Source organism: Schistocerca americana, chromosome 2 (assembly GCF_021461395.2).
Source record: "Schistocerca americana isolate TAMUIC-IGC-003095 chromosome 2, iqSchAmer2.1, whole genome shotgun sequence".
Lineage (NCBI taxonomy): Eukaryota > Metazoa > Arthropoda > Insecta > Orthoptera > Acrididae > Schistocerca > Schistocerca americana.
In genome coordinates this window covers 899,399,531-899,419,461 of record NC_060120.1, presented here as the reverse complement: position 1 = coordinate 899,419,461, position 19,931 = coordinate 899,399,531, and positions in this window count along the sequence as shown.

The following is a 19,931-nucleotide window of genomic DNA, read 5'->3' as shown; positions in this document are numbered from 1 at the left end:
ATACCTCAAGGCTGAAATCAACGTTTTGCTCAGTATCATCTTCATGCATTCGCCTAAAATTTATAAGGAAGACTTTCGACGGCGAGGAAGAAGGATGCTGTGCGGCTGGTCCCGGCAGAGGTTCGAGTCCTCCCTCGGGCATGGGTGTGTGTGTTTATCCTTAGGATAATTTAGGTTAAGTAGTGTGTAAGCTTTGGGACTGATGACCTTAGCAGTTAAGTCCCATAAGATTTCACACACATTTGAACATTTGAACAAGAAGGATGCGCAGAAAATTATGAAGTGCTACTTTTCCTACCAAACAAGACAACAATCTACTATGTGGAAAACATCACAATTAAAAAAAAAAATACGGCAACTCTTGCACACGAAGCAGTATGGACATACTAAACGATTCCCTAAGTGTACTGAAGAGCCTCTAAAAACCAAAATGGAACAAAATTGTGTCGCTTGCAACTAAAGACATTATTAGTAAACGTCATCACAGATAACCAAGCAGGATCGGTAATAAATGTTTTGTGGATTCCAGCGCATGGTGCCATATTTCATAATGAAACAGAAGACAACGAAGCGAGCAATGAACTTGGGCGAAATCCTAGGTGATAGACCTTATTACCCAGAAATGCGAGCTTAATCAATTAAAAAGTAAGAAACGACTGGCAGACGCAATGGGAAAGGAGGGTATCGGCGCCAGCTCCGACTCAGAATAGCATTATATCCTCGATTTACTGATTGGAGCACAAGCAGACAATTCAAACCAATGGATACGCGCATGTGGTCACACCGTGGCTTATTTCCAAACCAGCTGTTCCGAACACGATTGAAATAACCTTCATTAGGCGGTTTATACAATGAAGAAGGAGACGTAAGTCATACAGTATTTTCGTGTACCAGATACACGAGCATTGGAAGGTTCCTCTTTTCAACTATATAAATATGTGTGATCTGTTAAATCTAGATATACTATGCACACGATGTATGCATATTTTGTACGATGTTAGGTGTTTTTTATGATAGTAAAAGTAGTTTCTAGTGGTGTCGTGTTTCAATCATTTATTCGCATCCTAACTCTTTTGAAAATAGGTACTAGCGAAGTGCATATTAGAATAACTGTTAAGAATGGTACTATGTAAATATGATGGATGGCTGTATGGCGATGGCACAATACCAATAAAAAAATGCTAATAAAAATAAAATAGCATAACGAATCAAAGCGTATTTGGTCGAGAGTCATATCAAAAGCAAAACACATGAGATGGAGTTTATAAACTTCAAATCATCATCATCAGTTATCTGCTGTATTAGCAGGTCCTTTGCCTCTCCATTTTCTGCGATCCATTGCTTCCTTCTTAAGGCTGCTGTATGTTGTACCGTCCATCATGTCATCCAGTATCTGGAATCTCTTCCTTCCTCGCTTCCTTTTCCCTTCTACATAACCTTCTAAAACTGTTTTTATCAGTCCGTCATTCTTTCTTAATATATGCCCAATCCAATTTCTTTTTCTTCTCTTTATTAAATCTAATAACTGCCTTTTCTCTCCCACTCTTCTCTGTACCTCTTCATTTTTTACTCTGTCCATCCAACTTATTCTTTCCATCTTCCGCCATGTCCAGATCTCAAAAGCCTCCAGCCTTTCTCTGTCTTTTTTCCTCATAGTCCATGTTTCAGCGCCATATAGAAGAACACTCCATACAAGACATTTTATGAGTCTCTTTCTGAGTTCTCTGTCCATACCGCTGCAGAAGATTCTCCTTTTCTTATAAAACGCCTCTTTTGCCATTGCTATCCTTGTTTTAATTTCTGTGGTGCACTTCCAGTCGGTGTCTATCCTGCTTCCAAGATACTTAAAATTTTGCACCTGTTCTAGTGTTTCTCCATTCAGCACAATTTTTATTTCCTTATTTCCTCCTATTGCCAATACTTTTGTTTTATTTGTGTTAATTTTCATTCCATATTTTTTTTCCGTTAGTTGCAATGGTGTCCACCAAATCCTGTAATTCTTTTTCCCCTGTGGCTAGAAGGACCATGTCATCAGCAAATCTCAAGCACCCTACTCTTCTTCCTCCAATTTCTACTCCTTTGTCATCTAATGAGCATTGGTCAATCATATTTTCCAAGTACAGGTTGAAAAGAGTAGGTGATAAACAGCATCCTTGTCTTACTCCTTTCCCTAGTCTGATCCAGTTTGTACTTTCTCCTCTCACTTTAACTGAAACTTTTTGATTAAGGTACAATGAGTTTATAAGTCTTCTGGTTTTCCAGTCCACTCTCTTTTCCCTCATAATAGTCGCCAGCTTGTCCCAAACCACATTGTCAAATGCCTTTTTCAATAAACCTTTCTCCCAAGATTCGTAGGAGCCCTATTGCATCTCTGGTGCCCGTATTCCGTCTAAAGCCAAACTGCTCCTCGCCGAGATTCTCCTCTATTACTTTTTCAAGTCTTTTATTAATTATTCTTAACATCACTTTGGCTGCATGTGAAATGAGGCTGATTGTCCTGTGCTCGCTGCATTTCTTGGTTCCTTGTTTTTTTCGGTAATGGAATCATTACTGTTGTCAAAAAGTCCTCAGGCCATTTACCACTGTCATATATTTTATTACATAACCTCAATATTTCTCTTATTCCATTGTGGTTCAAGCATTTTAGTATTTCTCCCGGTATTGTATCTGTACCTATTGCTTTGCCATTTTTCATTGCAGCAATGGCAGACTTTACTTCTTCCATTATGATGGTCGGTCCTTTCTCTTCATCACTTACACTGTTGTGTGATTCAAGTTCCAGAGTTTCTGGTTTGCTATTTGTGTCATATAGCTCTTTTATACATTCTTCCCATCTCTGGAGGACATCGTCACGATCTTTGTACACTACCTCTTCGTCTTTACTCAAAATTTCCATAGTAGCACTTCCTGCTCTGTTTTGTTCCCATGTCATAGTCTTTACTCTGTTGTATAGTAAGTCGTATCTTCCTTTCCTGTCCAGTTCTTCAATTTCATCACATTCCTCTTTTAGCCATTTTTTCCTAGCCTGCTCTGTTTCTCTTCGCAGTTCGTTATTTAACCTTCGGTATATCTTTCTTGCATCTTCAGTGCTCTTGTTTTTCAATTTTCTTCTCTCCTCCATCTTGGAAATCATTTCTTGTGTGACCCATGGTTTTTTTGACCTTTTCCCTTTTACATATCCTATATTTTGCTGTCCTGCTTTAATGATTCCTTCTTTCAGCATATTCCAGTACTCGTTGGCATTATCAGGTGCTTCTTTGTCTCGTAATGTGTTTAGAAAGTCCCGAGACAGCATTTCTGTAATTTGTTCTTTGTTGGACCTTATCTTCTCTAGATCCCATTTCTTCACCATTGTCGCCTTTTTCAGTTTTTTCATTCTTATTTCTATTTCTGCCATAAGTAAGTTGTGGTCACTATTAATATCTGCACCTGGTAATGTGTGCACCTTCTTGATTCCATTCCTGTATCTTTCTTCTACCAGTATAAAATCGATTTGGTTTCTATATTTATCCCCTGGTGATTTCCAAGTGTAGAGCCTCCTCTTATGGTTCTTGAACCATGTGTTTGCCACTATCAGCTGCCTTTCCCTGCAGAAGTAATTAACCATTCACCTCTGTCATTTCTCTTTCCAAGACCATGACTGCCTACTATGTTTCCCTCTTTCCCTTCTCCCACAATGGCGTTCCAGTCTCCCATCACTATTTTGCAGCATTTTTTATTTTCGTCCATTATTCTCTCTGTTACATTGTACGTTTCCTCTTCAATTTGGTCATCATGTTCTGAAGTTGGCATATACACCTGGACAATCAGTAAATCTTTTTGTGCTCCTTTCAGCCTTACACCAATAACCCGGTCATTTGCATAGTCTACATATTCCACACATTTAGCCAATTCCTTTGCCATAATCATTCCTACTCCATTAATTCCTTTTACTTCTCCTCCTGAGTAGTAGAATACATATTCATCTGACTGCAACTCTCCATGTCCATTCCATCTTACCTCAGCAACTCCTACGAGGTCCATATGATTCTTTTCCATCTCTCTTTTAAGGTTTTCTAGTTTTCCTGCTTGTAGCAGAGTTCTGACATTCCAGGTACCAATTCTCGTTTTGATTTTTTGCCTCCTTTCAAGTTGTCCCCCCCGGAGATCCGAATGGGGGACTATTTTACCTCCGGACACTGATTTAACATGAGAGGAAGCCATTTTTTGTGCATAAAATGGAGACTGCATTATGCAGGGAAGATAATCTGCGGTGGTATTCCGTTGCCTTCCGCAGTTCTGGAGGCCGCCCCTAACATGGGATACAGACGCCTTTTGCAGCCGCCCGCTCCGGGTCAGACGCTGCATGAGAAGTATAGGTTGGAAAATGAAAGACCCCTAGCCCTCGAAACCTAATAGCGTCAGGTTCGGAAAAGAACAAGAGCTGGCCGAGGGTGGCCAGATAGGAAAGACAGAAGTGAGGAGCCTGGCATAAGTAAGTGGAAGCAATGTCAGGACTCAGCTCGGTGCCCCGTGGTCGCCAGCCACGTATCACTAGGTGTGACTCCCTGAGGTAAAACTTCAAATACCTCCCATCAAGTCCATTTCTTCCAACAAACACCTTCTCCAGCTGGTTAACAGCTCCACGATCTAATACCCAGCACCTGTGCACTCACTAAGCTTTAACGCTCGACTGTAAAAAGAAAAAAAAAAAAACAGAAAGAAGCTAAGCGACTGATCAGAACTCCACGCCCGCGCACGGAAACGCACTCCCAAATTCTTATAATAATCCCCTACCGGCAGAACAGATTTATCAGTCGCTGCAGATCACTAAGTCCCGACTACAGAAATCTGAAACATATCCTACCTTACGGCCAACAACTCTTCTCTTACAGATATGATGCCTGTTGGTCGACTTCCAGTTTAATGACACTGTGAGTATAAGTGACGCCATCAAAAAGTGTAACTAGTCTTCCTAGGAACCTCGGAACCCAACATTCAGCAACCATTGTCACTCTCTGACACAGCTCACATTTGGGTTATTGGGAAAACAACCTCATGAGGTCCTGGTTTCGAAACGTACACTAGTAGCCCATGAAACTCGCTGAAACACCACGTAAGTCAAGATGTTATCCCCATGGTTCAGATCGGATAATCAATCCTTAAAAAACTTGTCGCCACAGGCGCGGAAATGGTTAAGTTACTCATCAGTACAAATGACAATGTCAGATATTTTACTCGTAATATAAGTCATAATTGCGAACACAGAATTGAGACATCAACGTATGTAACTGCGGCTAGATCTCCAAGATCACATTCACTTGATGCTCTATCTTCAAAGTTGTAGGCATTCTGTCAAAGAACTGCTATGAGTACACTGACTGAGGTACAAGTAAAACCACAGATTTCAGAACTACCATGTTCAACAATTCGTGCATCACAGTTGTCACTGCTGCTTAGCAAAAACTGTACCTGGAAGTAAAATAGATACAATGCGGCAGATCTTTCTCTACATCGTTGATGAACAGCAACAAAACGTGAGCACTCTTATCCTACGCAGCTGTCCTTTCCCATTGGACGCAAAAGAGACGGTCCATGCTAACCACGCATCACAGTCTACAGATATCAGCTGGATCTCAGTGTCCTGCTAATGTAAGCTTCAAAGATGGAGAAATGTAGCCTAGAGTAATTACTCGCCAATTGAATAGTATGGTGCGTTTCAAGTCAGCAGCGATATTATCGATGTACGGGGCTGCCTAGTGCCTGCTCACTGGAGTAGGTACTCTCTTCCACTTCATCTACAGTGCACTGTTAGAGCCTTATAGATAGAGTAAGACACTGTATTTCCTCATAATGCACTAATTGTATCAGTGGTTTCATGAGACACAGAGGATAAAGGAGTACTTATCTGATCCCCTGACGTGTTGGGACGAGTGTAGGAGAGTTTGGCTGTGCTAAGAGCAATCTTTATGGATTGTGGGCTGCTATGGCCTCTAGAGGACAAATGTAAGGATTTATAAGCTTATTTCATTAGGGGAAAGATACGTACCACCACCAGGAAAATTAAAGAGGCATTTGCAAAAAAGAGTAGCAGCTGTATGAATATCAAGAGCTCAGAGGCAAAACCAGTCCTAAGCAAAGAATGGAAAGCTGAAAGGTGGAAGGAGTGTGTAGAGGATCTATGGAAGAGGGAAGAACCTGAACGCGATATTACAGAAACAGAAGATGACATAGGTGAAGGTGAGATGGGAGGTGTGATATTGCGAGAAGAATTTGACAGAGCACTGAAAGACCCACGTCGAAACAAACCCCCAGGAGCAGACGACATTCTGTCAGAATTACTGATAGCTTTGGAAGAGCCAGTCATGACAGAACTCTTGTGTCTGATGTGAGAGATGTGTGAGACAGGTGAAATACCCTCAGACCTCAAGAATAATGCAATAATTCCAACTCCAAAGAAAGGAGGTGCTGACAGGTGTGAAAATTAACCGAACTATCAGCTTAATAAGTCTTGTTTGCGAAATACTATCACAAATTCTTTACAGAAGAATTGTAAAACTGGTAAAAGTCGACTTCGGGGAAGATCAGTTTGGATTCTGGAGAAATGTAAGAGCACACGAGGAAATACTGACCCTACAACTTTTAGCAGATAGGTTAAGGAAAGACAGCCTACGTTTATAGCGTTATAGATGTAGATAAGATTTTTGACGATGTTGACTCGAATACTCTCTTTCAAATTCTGAAGGTAGCAGGGGTAAAATATGGGGAGCGAAGGCTATTTACAGCTTGTACGGAAACCAAACGGCAGTGATAAGAGTCGGTGAACATGAAAGGGAGGCAGTGGTAGAGAAGAGAGTGAGACAGGGTAGTAGCCTATCGCCGATGTTATTCGATCTGAACACTGAACTAGCAATAAAACAAACTAAAGAAATGTTTGGGGTAGGAATTAAAGTCAGAGAGAAGAAATAAATTTTTTGAGGTTTGCGGATGACATTGTAATTCTGTCGGAGGCAGCAAGAGACTTGGAAGAGCAGTTGAACGGGAATGGACAGAATCTTGAAAGGAGGATATAAGATGAACATCACCAAAAGCAAAATAAGGGTAATGGAAAATAGTCGAATTGAATCAGGTGCTGAGGGAATTAGATTAGGAAACGAGACGCTGTAATGGATGAGTTTCGTTATTTGAGCAGCAAAATAACTGATGATTGCCGAAGTAGAGAGGATATAAAATGTAGACTGGCAATGGCAAGAAAAGCGTTTGTGAAGAAGAGAAATTTGTTAACATCGAATATAGATTTAAGTGTTAGGAAGTCTTTTTTTGAAAGTATTCGTATGGAGTGTAGCCATGTATGGAACAAGAACGATAAACAGTTTAGACAAGAAGGTAATAGAAGGTTTTAGAATGTGGTGCTGCAGAAGAATACTGAAGATTAGATGGGTAGATCACGTAACCGATGAGAAGTTACTCAATACAATTGGGGAGAAAGGAATGTTGTGGCACAACCTGACTAGAAGAAGGGATTGATTGATGGGTCACATTGTGAGACATCAAGAGATCACCAATTTAGTACTTGAGGAAAATGTGGAGGGGGGAGGGTAAAAATCGTAGAGGGAGACCAAGAAATGAATACAGTGAGCAGATTCAGAAGGATGTAGGCAGCAGGAGTTATTCGGCGATGAAGAAGCTTGCACAGGATAGAGTAGCATGGAGAGCTGCACCAAATCAGTCTTCGGACTGAAGACCACAACACAATACATGACCTCTCTGGATCAAGACTGCCATCTAGAAATTCCAGCAGTTGTACACTAACAAATACTATCTTCTCTAAGCTGAAATTCTCCGACTTTTACTCTGTAACGTAGGAAATATATATTTATTTTTTAGTATCTTTCTGAATCGCATCCAAATTTTGAGACTTTCCAAAAAGGCAAATTAAGTGAAATATAATGCCTCTGTTCTGTCTTTTAGGTACGTTGGGATCTCTACCATTTCGTAATGGGGAGTGGCTGTGCGGCTGCTCTCCGTTTCGGGGACTTCGTGCCGTGGCGAGAAGGTACTGTAACACTGAAGTGGAAACTCAACTTGTCGTTGGCGAAGCAATGCAACACGCGTTTTGAAATAGCTTTTTTTTTTCTTTAATGGAATTGCAGTTTATGTCCTTTTTTCTTCTACGCACAACTGCATGTCAAGTATCGCTAAAATAAAGTTTCATTATCTTCTCAAAGCCATTTAGCAGTTAAAAGTTTCGTTTAGTATTAAACGTCAGTGTAAGGTGCTTACTTGTTCTTTTGAAGTTATTTCGGCAGTTGAGACCGTGCTAAAGTAAAGGCGTGCAAAACAGTTTGCAATATCTGTAAATGTTAGTGGAGTGTTTGTTTCTGGCGCTATGTAGACAAATCGCGGATTGTCAACGAGAGCAGTAGCACAAATTTCTTAACAGTTCGCTACGGTTTCTCAGTGCGTGTACATTATCAACTACGCGACATTCACCCACAAAGAAATTTCACTTTTGGTTTAGCATAGCCACTTCAATGGCCAAATCAAATGCTTCAAATGGCTCTGAGCACTATGGGACTTAACATCTATGCTCATCAGTCCCCTAGAACTTAGAACTACTTAAACCTAACTAACCTAAGGACATCACACACATCCATGCCCGAGGCAGGATTCGAACCTGCGACCGTAGCAGTCGCGCGGTTCCGGACTGAGCGCCTAGAACCGCTAGACCACTGGGGCCGGCTTCAATGGCCAATTCCATAAAGTGCTTAAAGCAATTGGCTGAGAGTGTGTAGCAAATAAATAATCCAGTGGACATAGCAATGTTTCCAAATTGGCCAGTCAAGCATGACACAACCATATCCAATTTTGCGGACGTGCGGTGGCGAAAAGAGACGGGAGTGTACTCCTTTTGTGTGACACTTTTGTTGCAGTGTCTGATGCGAGCGGTTTCAATTTCTGCAGGTAGGTTGCTCATGAATAACTGAGCAAAGCGAGTGACTGTCGAGTAGTAATTACTGGCATGGCTTGACTCGGATGCTGCCAGGCATATGTCTGCCCATCACAGAGTTGGGTTGATTTGGCGGAAGTGACCAAACAGTAAGGTCATCGGTCTCATAGCATTAGGGAACGATGGGGAAGGAAGTCGGCCGCGCCCTGTCAAAGGAACCATCCCGGCATTTGCCTGAAGCGATTTAGGAAAACCACGGAAAACCTAAATCAGGGTGGCCGGACGCAGGATTAAACCGCCGTCCTCCAGAATGCGAGTCCAGTGTGCTAACCACTTCGCCGCCTCGCTCGGTTTACCGATCACATATCTTGGTTTTCTCTGGAGTACGGGAAGGATGCCATGCAACTGCTGACACCGCCAAAAATCTCAACGCCGCCTGCTAATGATATGCTGTAATGCATTTCACTAAAATTTCATCTACCCATGTTCTGTGTTCCATCAAAGTAATAACGAGCACTCAAGAAAGCGACCAAGAGATTTTCACTGATAAAATGGGCGTTTTACCGTTTTCATTTCAGTCTTAGTTTGTGATGGAAAAATGTCAATTTTTTTCAGAATAGGTTATCAAATAAGTTTATAAGGACTGTTATAATCAGTTTAATCGTTGTCCAAACTACATCTTTTTATGCAATTTAATGTACTTTATTCCCACAGCTGTTGCACATAATCCTTTTATTTGTTATCAGTTGTAAATGTCTCACTGCATGGGACGGATAAAAGCTAACTAATTTATATAATGCAGAGGAATTTCTCAAGAAGGATAGCATATGAGAAATATGTCGCCACATATGTTAGCTTCCCAGCGTATGATGATAATTCATGAGGAAAAATGACGACCAGTGTGGGGCCAAAAATTTGGCAATACGATATTCATTGGTACTGAAATGAATATTTAAAGAATCAAGTAGGAGCTAAGGACAAACATAGATACGCTGGAAGAATAATGATCTGAAGTGAATGCGTTAAAGGCTGAGAATTTGTTTGAACCATTAAAGTCATCTCTGAGTAAGCTGACTTGAGAAATCATATAAGCACATATATAAATAAGATACAGTAAAGTTCAAAACACATTAATCGTAGAGCATACGTTTGTATTTCGTTTCTTATCCTGATAGTTTGTGCCACATAAGCTCTCGAACCTGAAAGCTTGTTTTTTTTTTTTCAGACATTGTTCGTACTGACTGAGCTACCGAGGTAGGATTCACGTCTCGTCTCGCAGTTGCAGCTCGCTGTAACTCTCTCCAAATTTCAAAACTTCAGGTACACCGGAGAACGCCTGCCGACTTTGGAACGTAGGAGAACGGTACTGGCAGATTTAAGATTTTGACGGCAGATTTAAGTCATCCATAAGTAGTATAATCCATAAGAAGATTATTGGACAAAGACCAGGTTCTGTGTTTTGTCAGAAATTGCACCAGGTGCAGAAATGGAATGCAGATGGATTGTGATAAATTTTGAACAAGTCTTACATCAACGCTTTTCTGACGCGTTTAGGTAGTAGTCCTTCATCAGATCATAATATAAATATCTTAATATATAGAATAGAGAGCAACTGCCAACGTGACTAACTTAGAAATAGGTATCCTCGGTGTAGCGAAGCAGCTTCAGGCACTTCATAAAGGCAAGTCTTCCGGTCCAGATAGCATACCAAAAGATCCAAACCAGAAGACTGAAAAGTTGCACAGGTCACACCAGTTCTCAACAAAGGAAATAGGAGTAACTCTCTGAATTACAAACACCAACGTCGGTTTGCAGCAGGATTTTGTAACGTATGCTGTGTTCGAACATTGTGAATTATCTCGAAGGTAACGATCTATTGACACACAGTCAGCACAAATTCATAAAATACCGCTCTTGTGAAACTCAACTTATCACGAAGTAATGAGTGCTGTCGACATGGAATCTCAAACTTATTTCATATTTCTAGATTTCCGGAAGGCTTTTGACACCGCTGTTCACAAGAGACTTATAATCAAATTGCGTGCATATGGAGTGTCTTCTCAATTCTGCGGCTCGATCAGTGATTTCCTCACAGGAAGGCCACAGTAAATAGTAAACGGCGGAAAATCATGGAGTAAAATAGAATTGATATCTAGCGCTCCTCAAGGAAGTGTTATTGGCTCTCTGCTGGTCCTAAGCCACATAAACGATTTTGGAGATAATCTGAACATCCCTCTTAAAGTGTTGCAGATGATGCTGCTATTTACCGTCTAGTAAAGTCATCAGAAAATAAAAAGCAATTGCAAAATGACTTAGACACGAGATCTGAATGGTGGGAGAAGTGTCATCTGTATCTCAGTAAGGAGAAGTGTAAGGTCACGCACATGAGAACAAAAATAGTACAAAAAGAAATCCGTTAAATTTCGATTACACGATAAATCACACAAGCTTAAAGGCCATCAATTCGACTAAATACCTGGGAATTACAGTTACGAACAGCTTAAGTTGGGACGATCACATAGATAGTGTTGTGAGGAAGGCAAATCAAAGACTACGTTTTATTGGCAGAACATTTAGAAGATGCAACAGATCTAAAGAGAGTGCCTACACCAAGCTTGTTCGACCTCTGCTAGAGTATTCCTGTGTTGTTATGGGATCCTTACCAGATAGGATTGACGGACAACACCGAAAAGGTCAAAGAAGGGCAGCTCGGTTTGTGACATAGAGGAGACATTGTCACGGATATGAAAAGGGAGTTGGGATGGCTATCATTAAAACAAAGGCTTTTTGATTTGCGGTGACATCTTTTAACGAAATTTCCGTCACTAAATCTCTCCTCTGAATGTGAAAATTTTTATTTTTGCCAAACTACATATGGGGAAATGATCATCATAATAAAATAAGAGAAATCAGAGATCATACAGAAAGATTTAAGTGTTCATTTTTCCCACGCGCTGTCAAAGTGTGAAGCGGTAGGGAAATGGTTTGAAGGTGGTTCGAAGAACCCTCGTCCAGGCACTTCAGTGTGAATTGCAGAGTAGTCATGTAGATTGTAGATGTAGAAGTAGATTTAGATTGTGTCACTTAATTACACGAACATGGATGTCGAGAATGCATTATATTGTTACGGAATGATGGCGACTATGACAGCGTAGTAGTCGTCCATTTTCCAAGAAACAACCGCTCATGAGTGTGCATCAACAGGTTGCTGGAGCGTGTTGTAGCGTTACACCTCGTCTACCCACCGCTTCCGTTAACAAATGGCGCTCACTTAAGGCGTTACGATACTATATGGTTCTGGAAGCATGTAACTCGATCCTACTTGAAGGTGTGAATCAAGCAGTCACTTTGAACACTGACTAATCGAAGTTAATCTTGGGGATGTAGGTGAACAGGAAGCGCATTGCCACAATCATGACATTGCGAAGAGGCAAAATTCTCCTAAATGAAGATATATTCTGAATTCGAGAGATGCAAGGCAACAGAAAATGGATATTAAGCACTGAAATCGGGAGGATTCAGCATCAAGTCCACATGTTATCAAGCACAAATTAAAACAAAAGTTACAAAAATGTAATCAGTGAAGGCTGTATAAGGTTGACACGAACTACAAACAGAAGTGCTAACAACGAGCAGTAACAGCAAAGCAGGAGGCGCGTTATGTAGACTGTGGGACGTAACATCTCGCCTCTTGTTGTGCCGACAGTGGTTGGCGATTGTCCATGAGGTCCTCAGTAAGGGACACATACGTCACATGTTGGCTGCTTCAGAACACCGACAAAAGTGAGGCCGAGTGACCATGTTGGGTCCCATTTAACAAAAGAGCAGACTGCTAGGATAGGCAATTGCCAACCCAAAACGGCCGCTCCTACAAAACGCTATGTCTGTCTTACTAGCAAGTATTGAGAGGACTCTCAAGACTTGTCATTACCTAGCTGCTCCTAATGATACTACCTCCCAGGAATATATCCCTGCGCTCCTGATATCCTTCTTCAAACCTAGGAGCTTCTCCAACGGTAACCGCCATCTTGATGCCCACCAATAATTACCAGTTTGCAAGGTGTTGCTTAAAATTAGCGTGATCCAAAGTTACTCCTGTACGCAGGGAATAATGCTAACTAATTTCCATCTCAATTTCGCCCAGTCGCCTACAGGAGATCTGGAGTCAGCGTTTTTCTTTTAATTTTAATTTATATCTCGACTCAGTATTAAAATAAGTGTAATGTCAAGGTATACACGAGAGTTCCTCTCGGGACCCAGAGGGGTCTCGGACTAGCAGTATCTAACGACTGTTTCACCAACGATAGGATTCATAGTCTTACGATTAACGAAGAAATCTTCAACATAAAGTCTAACCAGAAGATAAACCGTCGCCTGTTGTAACTTGAGCAAACTTGCTTTCGTCTGGTCAGCTTTTGTTTATAGTTCCATCAATTTATTCCATCAATTTAATTATCTTAGCAAAAACTGATACACAACACCATATCCCTACAAAGGAAATGCATTTCTCTAACGTCTTTTCAACATCAACACACACTGACATGCATGCGAGCTCGTACTGTGTTCTGGGAGGAACGGGGTGGGGGAGTGACTCTTGTCATCTATTATATACCTTCTAATGTTTGCACTAGGTCACGCAGTCCTGCGACTGACTGATATCCAATGGCTACTAAGCGCAATCAGGTAACGCGATGCGTCTTGTATCTTCTTAGCCTCTCGATGTACAACTTTTCTCAAGGCGCTGTTTTCATTGTTATTTGATCTAAGGTCTCACAACAGCAGTTCCACAACAGTAAATTACATAGTAAAGTAAAGGAATAAAACATCACAGTAATTATACAATAACAAAATATTTAGAAAATAATAAGTGCACGTAAAGGTATCCAAACCCTTTTGAAACATTTGAAAAAGTGAAAGATATGAAAATTTGGGTTGCTCGTCTCGTGGAAGTTAGCACCACGATTTGCCAACGCTTTCAGTAGGAGGCGGGAAGAGAGGTCAGCGAGCTCTAAGAAGACTGGATGCATTTTTTCAGTATGTGTTTTACTTATCTTTGCACGCAGCGAACCCGAACCCGGTAGACTCTTGTGTCACACTGAACTTTGTTTCACGGGCGACTTCACTGGGTGCGCGGAGGGGGGGGGGGGGGGGGGGGTGTTTCACTGTGAGCAACATGCTGGCTTATTAATTTCTTGAAATTCATACATTCCATGCGTACCAGCAGCAGGAGGACGATGTCCCGACGGGTAAGTAACACAACGTCTGGACATATGCACAGAACACAGTGACTTCTATAAAATTACCCTGGTGCCTGAGACGCTTGGACTGCTAGTGCTATTGTCAGTGCAGAATGTCACGAATTGAAGAATTGAGAGGGAACAGCTTGTTCCATCTTATTATAATGACCTTGTTCCGTTGCATTATAGTAGTAGTAGTAGTAGTAGTAGCTTTATTCATCCGTAGATCTCTTTTTACAAGGAATATAGGACATGTCAAAGTATTTACAAGTTTAGATCAACTTAAAATAAGCTAATTCGTATACACACATATTTACAGAATTCTAGTTAGAGACCATCATTAGATTTACTCCTGGTATAAATACTTTTCTCACAAATAACTTACTAAATAATGTAATGCCACACTGTTCACTCATATCTCACTATCAGTCACTGCACACACTATACACACATTGTTTCATAACACTATACTTACCACACTCACACACACACACACACACACACACACACACACACACACACACACTGGTGATCTCTGGGTCATTTTCTGTACCGCAACTTCCCATTTTCTATCCTGAAAAACTGAGTCAGCATCCCTCCATAATGAGTGAGATGTTGAGCTCAGAAAGAGGAAGAGGTCTTAGTATTGTGCTATGCATAGCTTGGCGGTAAGTATTTCTAGAAAGGAAAGAAGAAGGAAAAAAACATAAATTGAAGGTGTTATGTGGAATGTTGGATGTTTTATAATCATTATTATTATTTATTTGTGTAACATTTTTTTATCAAACCCCTACTCTGTTTTACCTAGGTAATCCTTCAGTGTATAAAATATATTGCATAACAGGTACTTTTTAGCTGCCGTCCGCAGCTCGTGGTCGTGCGGTAGAGTTCTCGCTTCCCGCGCCCGGGTTCCGGGGTTCGATTCCCGGCGGGGTCAGGGATTTTCTCTGCCTCGTGATGACTGGGTGTTGTGTGATGTCCTTAGGTTAGTTAGGTTTAAGTAGTTCTAAGTTCTAGGGGACTGATGACCATAGATGTTAAGTCCCATAGTGCTCAGAGCCATTTGAACTATTTTTTTAGCTGCTTTTTTAAATAAGTGTATTTCTGAAACTTCTTTAATCTCTTTTGGTAATTTATTGTACAGTTTTATTTCTTGGTAGAAAAGGCTGTTTTGAGTTTTTTGTTTATTTTTTTCTTGGTAAATGTAAGTTGAGTCTATCTCTTGTTGCATGGTCATGGACAGAGCTGTTTGTGCAAGAATTACCGATGTTATTTTTGATGTGTACAATTGACTGGTAAATGTATTCACATGGAGCAGTTAAAATCTCTAGTGTTTTGAAAAGATCTTAACAATATGCTCGACTAGTAATTTTGGTTATTATCCTTATGGCTCTTTTCTGGAGTTTGAAAACTGTGTTCATATTTTGTGCGTTTGTTCCCCCAAAAAGAATGCCATAGCTAAGAACTGAGTGTACATATGAATAATATGTAAGTAAAAGACACTGCATGTTACACACTGATGATAGGATTCTAAGGGCATAACATGCTGATGACATTGTGTTTGAAAGTACCTTTGTGTGTTGACACCACTTCAACTGAGAATCAATATTCATTCCTAGACATTTTGCATCTGTTTCACAGTCTGTAGAGGTGCATCTACATTTAATTTAACATGGTCATTTTTCCTCTTCAAACTGAAATTCGTGGCATTAGTTTTCTTTATGTTCAGTGTCACTTTATTGCTTAACTTCCTTGAGAGTTTCATTTGCTTTCTCGGCAAGGAGTTCTCTTGTTTTCTCAGTGACTATAATATTGCTGTCATCAGCGAAGAGAATTTTTTTACCATGAGTAACACTACTGGAAAAGTCATTGATATATATCAGGAACAGCATTGGTCTTAGTATGCTACCTTGTGGAACCCCCATATTAATGTATTTTGATTCTGATAAATGTTTTACTAAATGTTTACATCTATTTGAAGTATGTGTTAATTCTACTCTTTGTACCCTATCTGTTAGGTATGATCGAAACCAGTCATTAGCTACCCCTCTTATTCCTAATGCCTCTAATTTATTTAATAGAATCGTGTGGTCAACTGTATCAAACGCCTTAGAAAGATCCAAAAATATGCCTGTGACACACTCATCTTTATCAAGAGCATCAAGTACAATTTTTGTGAATTCTACTATGACTGACTCCGTATTTTTGCCACTTCGGAAACCAAACTGTGATTCGCTTAAAAGATTGTGTTTATTCAGGTAATTCATTAATCTGTCTTTCATAATTGCTTCTATTATTTTTGAGAATGCTGACAGCTTATTGAATCCTATAGATGTTTGAGATACGTTATAACTCAGGTGAAGGAATGGCCAACCTGTTTATTTAATTCATAATTGCATAAATGCCCTTCCTTTCCTTACTCCCTCTACGTTGCCTTGAGTTAATTAACTTTTAGTTTGTATTAAGAGTTCGTCAGCTGGTAGTCGCAAGGCAGAGATGTGGTCTCTCTGGGGTAACCAACATAAATTTGGGGTAGAGGCAGCGATAATGCATCTGTTTGCCAGGGGTTGTTCGGGGTTGGCAACAGGTTCCCCTCCCCTCCAGGGCGGAGGAGAACTACCGGTGAGGGTCGCCTTGACAGGAACATTCTGGGGGAAGCTGTTGAAGTGGGCGGACGGAATCAAGGACGATCTCAGTCTTTGCCGCCACATTCTTTGTGGGGTGAGGTATAATTCATTATATAATTATTAATCCGCTCTTTTTCAGGGTGGAAGCAGTTAGCCTTTGAGAAATTTTGCCTGTAAAATTTAAATTTTCAGTTAGGGTTTCTTTCCAGAGGTGAGCATGGGGGCTCATGTAATCCATTTGTAGTAATGCAATCAGTTAGTGCCTTCAGCACACGAGAGCAGCAAAAGTATCAAAAATCATATATTTCCGCTTTTAGCAGTAGCGTTTTGCAATTTCAAATTTCTTACTGGTGTTGCTAAAGTAACATGGGGCCTCACCCGACCTAGTTAGCTTAACACGTGGTCGTAACTGTTGATGAGAAATTTAGATGATGATTCCGTGTGAAATCTGCTAGGATATGCGTGTGTTTTGTGTGAATTGCTTAAGGCTCTAAGCGTGAGACGAAATTTTTTGGCAAATTCATAAATTTTGGGCATGGATCTTTTGATTCATGATTACCCGTATTTGCAAGCAGCAACCTAGGCGAGGCTGCACGTCCCAACTAATTGTAAAATAATAGGTTGTGCGTGTGAATAAGTGTATAGATTGAAAACAAGAATGAACAGTTGGGTGAGCACAAAAAAAAAGAAAAAAAATGTAGCCGTTGGTGTCGGTCACCCACGTGGTGTCGAACTGTACCGCCAGCGAACTACCAGTTCGTTCTTGAAAATAATTAAGATGAGGATGCTTGTGTGTGGCGTAAATTGTTAATTTGCGTGTGTCATATCTTATAGGATGTTTAAATTTTAAAGAAATTGTTTTTAGTGTATACAAGAGTGCTTGTGTCTGCTTTGTTCCCCCCATTTTATCGCCAAGAATCTTTGCTATAATTTTGTGTAAGGGAACGGTGCTGAGAAGTAATGAAGAGAGCAGCCATTGAGGACCCGATGCGCGGTTCCTTAATTCATAACGATTCGGTCCAAGTGACAACAAGGGAGGGGGAGGGGCAAATGTCAATCACTGTCCAAGCAGACTGACTTCAGACGCAGCAACGTTGATCCCTCCCCTTTCGCAGTGGACAGTATTATAAAAGAGACAAGATTTCTGATAGTATAAACACTTTCATTGTGAGAGAGTCTTGAATAGATTTCTGATAATATGGGCACCTTATGCGCTAGATAAGATAGAATTTATTCGTATTTGCTTTGTTAACTGCAGTTATGAGACAGCTTAAGTAGCGAGTAAAACAATGGTTATAACATTTCTAAAGTTTCTGAGTAAATAATGAAAATGTCATATGAATTTAATTTCATGGATTCAGGGGCTGATCAGAACACCCCCATCCTTTGTAGTGAACAACGTTAATACTAAATTGAAGTCATGATAATCTGGCGGGAATGAAAATTAACAAGAACGGAGAATATAGATCATGTTAGAGCATGGTAATTAGTTGCTTGCCCACTTGGTTGCTTGAGCTCTCCCCCCTCCCCCCCCCCCCCCTCATTATCCGTTGCGAAATCTTAATATGATAATCACCTAATAAATCAAATACTAACTTCCGGCCGGTCCCCTTTCAATGAATCCTTCCGAGCATTGAAGCAAGCGGGTAAGCAGCGTGTATATGAGATGCCTTGGCAGACACGCAACTGGCACGCTCTAACATAGACTGAGAGAGAGAAAAAAGATAACAATGGGGAAGGTAACCGTTCAGTATGGAGGATCGTTTCGTTCGTTTCGTGGAATCATATTCGCTTGTGTATTCCTTGTACGGTTATGACGCAGCTATCCACATGCTATCTGTTTGTTTCGTAAACTAAAAACCTAAAAATGGTTAGAAGCTAAAATGATAAACATAAGTTTTTCATAACTCTGTACGTCGGTTGTAGTGAACGAGAATCTGAGGAGCTGTATCATCTGCAGATACTTCTGGAAATAGTGTGCGCTTGTACGGAAACACAGGATCCGGCAGAATGAGTGGTAGGATATAAAAAGTACAGTACTTGAAAACAACCTGACAAATTTATTGAAACTGCGTTCCTCTAGGCGGCGAACGAAAGCTTCCATCTTTTGATTCAGCATGTTCAGTGAGATCTCCTACACTGCTGTACGTATCCTTTCCTTAAGCTGAACCAGGATATCAGGAGGTGTTGGTGTACACACGACTCTTCAAGAACTCGCCTGAGAAGAAACCGGGAATAAGTACAGATGTGTAAACTGAAGGTTCGTCGAGCAAATTTTTCTTGTTCGTATAGTTTTTGTGCGACCTACATTTTGTATGGATGAGCCCGAGATAGTAACTCGTCGTCCCAAATACAGGAATACGTACGCGAATTTTCTCAAGATTCCAATATCTCAAACCTAATGCAATATTTCGATATACAAATTTACGTTTAAAAAAAAAGTGATGTGAACTCTACAAGACGGTCATCTTAGAAATAACTCAATGGTCAATTTCTTACAGATTTCCGCGCTAAGGACTGAAATGGGGATGTGCCGTAGAGTATATAATTATTTAGATAATGAGCTTGTTTTCTATTATGTGATGATGTTATTTGAAGCTGTTAAATGCTAAATAAATATCTTTAGACAAAGATGATGCGCCGCAGGGAAAGATATGTCACTGTTAGCCCCAAGGCATGTCTGGAGGCAGCAGCATTTGCTGAGGACTTCGGATGAGTGCTTGACGGGCCGCCTGCATTCGCCCCGCGGTCCGCTGTGTCCTTCTTCGCCCTGGACTTCCCTTCTTTGCGCAAGATGCAGTTGTCCTGAATTGTTGCACCTGCCCGTACCATCATCCAATGACACAGGATTTCGTCATGTCGTTTCAACTCGAAATGCTGACAAAAGAGTCGCTGAACTGTGATGAGAGACTCGTTATTTTTTAAATACCCCTCGACGGCGAAATCCCGATGCTCTGAACTCCACAAGGCCATAATTGCAAATGGCAGTCCTTCGTTAATTTAGCTCGCGCATACGTATTTCGCGCAAGTGCAATAGTGACGCCATACTACGTGACTCAAATTATAACCTCCCAACAGATATATTCAGTATAAGATTCACATTTACTGTAACCTCCCAACAGTTTATTTGCTTAGCCT